Genomic DNA, 5,754 nt, shown 5'->3' on the forward strand with positions numbered 1-5,754 from the left:
AGAAGTTTTCCATACCAATGAACGAATGAAATGATTTGGACAAGAAGACCTTCTCCTTGAATGCTAAAGCGATGAATGCTTTGTTTTGTGTTCTTGATAAAAATGAATTTAATCGGGTTTCTATATGCGAAACTGCATATGAGATTTGTCACACACTCGAAGTCACACATGAAGGCACAGGTAAGGTTAAAGAGTCAAAAATTAATCTCTTGGTGTATAATTTTGAGTTGTTTCGAATGAAACCAAGCGAAACTATTGGAGTCATGTACACCCATTTTACGGATGTTGTCAATGGTTTGAAAGCACTTGGTAAAGGTTTTTCTAATATTGAACTTGTCAATAAAATACTAAGATCCTTTCTGAAAAGTTGGGATCCAAAAGTGACGACAATACAAGAAGCAAAGGACCTGAACAACTTTGCTCTTGAAGAACTTATTGGGTCATTAATGACCTATGAAATGCCATACAAAAAATATGATGAATATGAGAACTACCTTCTAAAGAACATGAAGGATATGACACTTAGAACTAAAGAAGACCACCCGAGTGAAAGCTCAAGTGATAATGAGGACTTGGCACTTCTAACAAGAAAATTCAAAAGATTCATAAGAAGAAATAAAACAAATTTTGTAAAATATGATACTAGGAATAAAAATGAACTAAAAAAGAACACAATCATATGTTACAAATGCAAAAAGCCAGGGCACTTCAAAAATAAATATCCCCAAGTGAAGAAGAAGCTATTTAAAGAAAAAGAAAGCACTCAAGGTGACTTGGGATGATTCAAGTGCATCCGAAGACATGGAGTCAACCAATAAAAAATAAGTTATAAACTATCCATTAATAGCATTTGGTGACGAGATAAGTGACTCAATCAAAGCTCATTTATCTTTTGATGAATTATTAAGTGCTTTTCATGATTTGTTTGATGAATATAAGCTAATTGGTAAAAAATATAAATTATTTTAAAAGGAGCATGCTGTTGAATCTCGTATTTTGATGATGAAACCACTTGATATGTGTTTATGTTTTAATCTGCGTTTTGAGTAACGCAAGATGCTTCGATCAGGATGAGACAATTAAAGTAGGAAAAATCATGTTGTGCCGGAGGAACATGTCAGAAGATTGGACATCGGGCCGCTGGATCGGTCGACGTATCGATAGAAGGCTTCGGGCCGTGGACTTGTGCATCGGGCCAAGAAGAGCGGGAATTGCGCCAAGGATATCAGAGTTGCGGAGTGAACTGGCCGATTGGGCAATAGGCCGCAGGAGAGGACGATGCGCCGAAGAATCGAACGAAGCGTCGAGGGACCAATGACATGCCGGACAACTTAGTTAATTGCTTAGGATTAATTGTCTCGATCGAAGTTTTGTTTTAAGTGTGCAGGATTAACTATGATGAAAGAAAGACATGCAGTAGGAGTTGCGTCGGAGTCAAGACTATGATCACGTTGGGAGTTCGAGAGCTCGACGGAAGTTCGGATGGTCGTCGGAGGTTCTGCGGGAACAAATCCGAGAAGTCCAGGAGCTTGCCAAAAGAAGCTCGTTGGAACTCATCAAGATCAAATCGTGAAGTCTAGGAGCTTGCCGGAAGTCCACAGAATGGTTTTCGAGAGTTTATCGGAAGACCGCCGGAAGTTCGCTGGAAGAAGTCTTGACTTACGGACTTTGTAATAGCTTAGGAAATGTCTTTAAATTCATAGTTAGTATGTTAATTAGGGTTAGGATTAGGTGTTAATCCTATAACCCACATAGGGGCCAATTGGGCTCGAGTTCGGACTGGTTTGGGCCAAGTTTGGAGCCCAACTATTGAGCTGAAATAGTGTAGGCGGTGGCACCACCAGATTAGTCGGTGGCACTGCCTAGGAGAGGGTTTCCCAGGAAAGCTAGGTGATGCAACCACCCCAGGCAGGCGGTGGCACCGCCTGGGCTCAGTCTCCGAGCGAGACTGGGCGGTGCAACCGCCCCTGACAGGCGGTGGCACCGCTAGGGCTTAGTTTCCGAGCGAGACTGGGTGATGCAACTGCCCCAGGCAGGCGATGGCACCGCTAGGGCTCAGTCTCCGAGCTCTGCCAAGCGGTGCAACCGCCCCTGACAAGCGGTGGCACCGCCCAGAGGCTCAGTCTCCGAGCTCTGCCAGGCGGTGCAACCGCCAGACCTCGGAATTCCGGGAGATGACAGTTTTGAGCTCAGAATTCAAACTGGTTTGGAGCCTATAAATATCCCTCCCATCCCTGGTTAAAACACACAAGCACAGAGAGATTAAAAGAGAGAAAACCCTGCTACAATCTCTAGAATTTCCCTGCTCTAGCTTAAGTGTTAGAATTCTCTTTAAGAGAGGAGAGTGAGTGCTTGTAAGGGTTGTCTCCTAAACCCGATAAAAAGAGAAGAGGGGTGTAAGAAGGAGATTGATCTTCACCTAGTAAAGGAAGATCGTTAGTGGATGCCGGTGGCCTCGACGGAAGAGGAATCAGAGGAGTGGATGTAGGTCACGATTGACCGAACCACTATAAACTCCCGTCTTCTCTGGTTTGCATTTTGTTTCCTGCTATTACCTTACTACAAACCCCCACCATTGTTTAACGGATTGGACTATTGGATTTATGGAATATTGGACTACACTTATTAGAAAACTCAAATGAGAGTTTTCTTGATTTCTATGAATTTGGATTTATGGAATATTGTTGAAAACGGTTTTCAACTTCCCTCTAAACCGATGAACGAATGGTCGGATTTGGAGAAGAAGTATTTTTCTTTAAACGCAAAGGCTATGAATGCCTTATTTTGCACTTTGGACAAAAATGAGTTCAATCGGGTTTCTTTGTGCGAAACGGCTTTTGACATATAACACACTCTTGAAATCACACACGAAGGCACTTCTAGAGTTAAAAATTCGAAAATCAACTTTTTGATGCATGATTTTGAGCTTTTTCAAATAAAGCCAAGCGAAACCATTGGTGACATGTACACCCGCTTTACGGATGTCGTCAATGGTTTAAGAGCTCTTAGCAAATGTTTTTCGGATTTTGAACTCGTAAACAAGATTTTGTGTTCCTCTTTCTAAGAAGTGGGATTCAAAAGTAACTACAATACAAGAAGCTAAAAACCTAAACAACTTACCACTTGAAGAACTAATTGATTCGTTGATGACATATGAAATGGTGCACAATGCACATGATGAACATGATGAACAAAATAACCTTCCAAAGAATAGGAAGGATTTGGAATCCCGGACAAATGAATACCACTTGAGCGATGACTCAAGTGATGAGGACAATGATGAACTTGAACTTCGAACACTAAATCTTAATAAGTTTATTAAACTAAAATCTAAAATAAACAATGAACTTGAATGGAGAAAGAAACCAAAGAAGAAGAACACAAAGTGGGATGAATCGAGCTCCTCCGAAGATGAGAAAATCAAGAAAAGTGAGGTGGCAAACTACGCCTTAACCGTTTTCAATGATAAGGTAATTGAAATCCCCCTGATTTATTTTGAAATTACTTGATGCTTTCATGATGTATTTTCTTTTTTAGTTTAGAATTAATTTTCTTAAAAATTACATGTTTAAAAATAAAAATACAAAAATTATGATCATGCTAGTAATTTCAAAAATGATAATATTACATATTTTATGATAAACAAACAAAATGATTTTGATTGAAAATATGAAATCATGGTTAAGAAGTAATAATGTGTATCATGTTTGATTAACATTGTTGAATGAAATCATGTTTGATTTGAAGTAATGCATAATGATATAATAAAAATATTAAATATTTTTGATACAATGATTGACAATTTTATGCATGAGATTTTAAGTTATACATGATGATAGCATGTGTTATTTTCGTGAGTGTATTTGAAAAACATATGACAAAATCATGTCTGAATACATGAAAGTGTTAAATTTCATTTTCAGATTTTTTGGATTTTCGGATTTTTCTTGATCCTAACAATTCATTTTTGAGAATCTATTGATCTTGTGGTTTTATGAAGAAATTCATTTTTTGATCCTAAACGTTGATGCATGTTTTTATTTAACATAAATGAAAAAGCATGCTAATATGAAATCAATTGTATGAAATGGAAATAATTTTCTATCATATTGAGATTAATGAATTTATTTTACCAATCTTGTGAATCTCATGAAAATAAACATGATGAATATTTTGAAAATAAATGAGTGTATCATGCATTTGGTCTTAATGATTTCTCTTTAACATACTTTTTGAAATCATACTTGATGATGAATATCAAGATATTAAAAGGATGTTATCATGGAATCATGCTTGATGATTTGTTTTTTACCTTTCCATCTTAAATGTTGACACTTGTTTTATTATTATTAAAGGTAAAGACATGCTTACAAGAAGTAAATCACATGAATAAAAATTTATAAAAATGAAATGTGATCCTCTATCTTATCGTCTTTTCAATAAATCTATGCTTGTCATGTATGAATTTATTGAATGTGACTTTGAGGATGATTTCGGATTTTACAAATGCTTGATTCATACTTATGACATGAGACACATTTTAAATATGAATCATGTTCAATGCTTCAATCATGTTACATCTCCTTAATTCATTTTGTTCTCCTACATTTATTTACTAAAGAGGAGAATCTTCCGAATGAATGAAATGATACAAATGAATCACTTATTAATATATCTTTTTGAAATATCTTTTTAATGTGATGTTGATATTTTGAGATGCCTATTGGAATTCATGACATGAGATAATTGAATCATTGACTTACTCTTTATATGGCTTGAAAATGGATGTTTAAAATCTTGCTTGATGAGTTGTTTTATAAGATTTTGCCTTTACGTCTTGAACTTTCATGCTTATCTTGATTTGGCATATAAAGACTAAGGCATGCTTAGATGAAAAAGAATCACTTAAAAAATACTTTTCCCATCTTATCGAGATTAATGATTTCATGATATTTTGTGAATCTCGAAATTGATTTTGATGACTTGATTATGAGTTTCAAGTTAATGATTTGATTTGAATGAATTTTATCTAAATCATAATCTTGATCTTGCAAAATTGGAATCACAAATAATATCTTTTGGTATTCATGAATTGATACTCACAATATGAAAGTATTGGTATTTATGACTTGAATTTGATTGAAACATTGCATGCTTAAATTAATCATTCTCCTATGTTTCAAAAATTCTTTAAATGCCTTATGTGATGACTGAAAATTAATTTGCTTTATGATGAATCATGAATCATGACTTGATCTATGATATTGATATATTTTAATCATGATCCTTGGTTGTATAATTCTTTTGCTCTATTAAAAGGATTTGTCGAATGAATTATGTCATTCTTGAATTTTCTTGATATCATGATTTTGTAATATGGCTTGTATAATAATTAAAATTTTTTTGGCCATTGATTTCTCCCTTCTTTTCGGTAATGACATAGGGGGAGAAAGATTGCTAGCTCAAGGCAAATGCTGGCTAGCTTGTACTCTTCCCTTCTTTTCGACAAAAATAAAGGGGAGAAAGCTTTTGCTAGTTAGAATATGCAAAGAAAAGCAAAGTGCAATCTTGCACAAGAAACAAGTGTTGAATTGTCATGATTGAACTTAAGAATCTTGCTATGCTTTTGTGCTTATATGTTGTGATGAAAATCTAGCTTCATGTTACAAAAACTTGCATATCTTTTAAAATAGCTAGAGCTACTTCTCCTTTTGTTGATGACAAAGGGGGAGAAATATATGAATTGATACTATG

This window comes from Musa acuminata, chromosome BXJ3-10 (assembly GCF_036884655.1).
Source record: "Musa acuminata AAA Group cultivar baxijiao chromosome BXJ3-10, Cavendish_Baxijiao_AAA, whole genome shotgun sequence".
NCBI classification, from domain to species: domain Eukaryota; kingdom Viridiplantae; phylum Streptophyta; class Magnoliopsida; order Zingiberales; family Musaceae; genus Musa; species Musa acuminata.